The sequence below is a fragment of the Mytilus trossulus genome, unplaced genomic scaffold (genome assembly GCF_036588685.1).
Source record: "Mytilus trossulus isolate FHL-02 unplaced genomic scaffold, PNRI_Mtr1.1.1.hap1 h1tg001196l__unscaffolded, whole genome shotgun sequence".
Lineage (NCBI taxonomy): Eukaryota > Metazoa > Mollusca > Bivalvia > Mytilida > Mytilidae > Mytilus > Mytilus trossulus.
In genome coordinates, this window is record NW_026963704.1 from 10,001 (window position 1) to 11,329 (window position 1,329).

Genomic DNA, 1,329 nt, shown 5'->3' on the forward strand with positions numbered 1-1,329 from the left:
CTCGATCATCCAGGCCGGCAAACTATACCCTCGGTAAAAAAAAATTTTACGAGGGTGAAATGTTCATCGTGGTGTCGCACGTTAGACGCGGACAGGCTACCGCGGGTCTCTCGATCATCCAGGCCGGCAAACTATACCCTCGGTAAAAAAAATTTTACGAGGGTGAAATGTTCATCGTGGTGTCGCACGTTAGACGCGGACAGGCTACCGCGGGTCTCTCGATCGTCCAGGCCGGCAAACTATACCCTCGGTAAAAAAAATTTACGAGGGTGAAATGTTCATCGTGTGGGTCGCACGTTAGACGCGGACAGGCTACCGCGGGTCTCTCGATCGTCCAGGCCGGCAAACTATACCCTCGGTAAAAAAAATTTACGAGGGTGAAATGTTCATCGTGTGGGTCGCACGTTAGACGCGGACAGGCTACCGCGGGTCTCTCGATCGTCCAGGCCGGCAAACTATACCCTCGGTAAAAAAATTTTACGAGGGTGAAATGTTCATCGTGGGGGTCGCACGTTAGACGCGGACAGGCTACCGCGGGTCTCTCGATCGTCCAGGCCGGCAAACTATACCCTCGGTAAAAATTTTTTACGAGGGTGAAATGTTCATCGTGGTGTCGCACGTTAGACGCGGACAGGCTACCGCGGGTCTCTCGATCGTCCAGGCCGGCAAAGTATACCCTCGGTAAAAATTTTTTACGAGGGTGAAATGTTCATCGTGGGGTCGCACGTTAGACGCGGACAGGCTACCGCGGGTCTCTCGATCGTCCAGGCCGGCAAACTATACCCTCGGTAAAAAAAATTTACGAGGGTGAAATGTTCATCGTGTGGGTCGCACGTTAGACGCGGACAGGCTACCGCGGGTCTCTCGATCGTCCAGGCCGGCAAACTATACCCTCGGTAAAAAAATTTTACGAGGGTGAAATGTTCATCGTGGGGGTCGCACGTTAGACGCGGACAGGCTACCGCGGGTCTCTCGATCGTCCAGGCCGGCAAACTATACCCTCGGTAAAAAAATTTTACGAGGGTGAAATGTTCATCGTGGGGTCGCACGTTAGACGCGGACAGGCTACCGCGGGTCTCTCGATCGTCCAGGCCGGCAAACTATACCCTCGGTAAAAAAAATTTACGAGGGTGAAATGTTCATCGTGGGGGTCGCACGTTAGACGACGCGGACAGGCTACCGCGGGTCTCTCGATCGTCCAGGCCGGCAAACTATACCCTCGGTAAAAAATTTTTACGAGGGTGAAATTTTCATCGTGTGGGTCGCACGTTAGACGCGGACAGGCTACCGCGGGTCTCTCGATCGTCCAGGCCGGCAAACTATACCCTC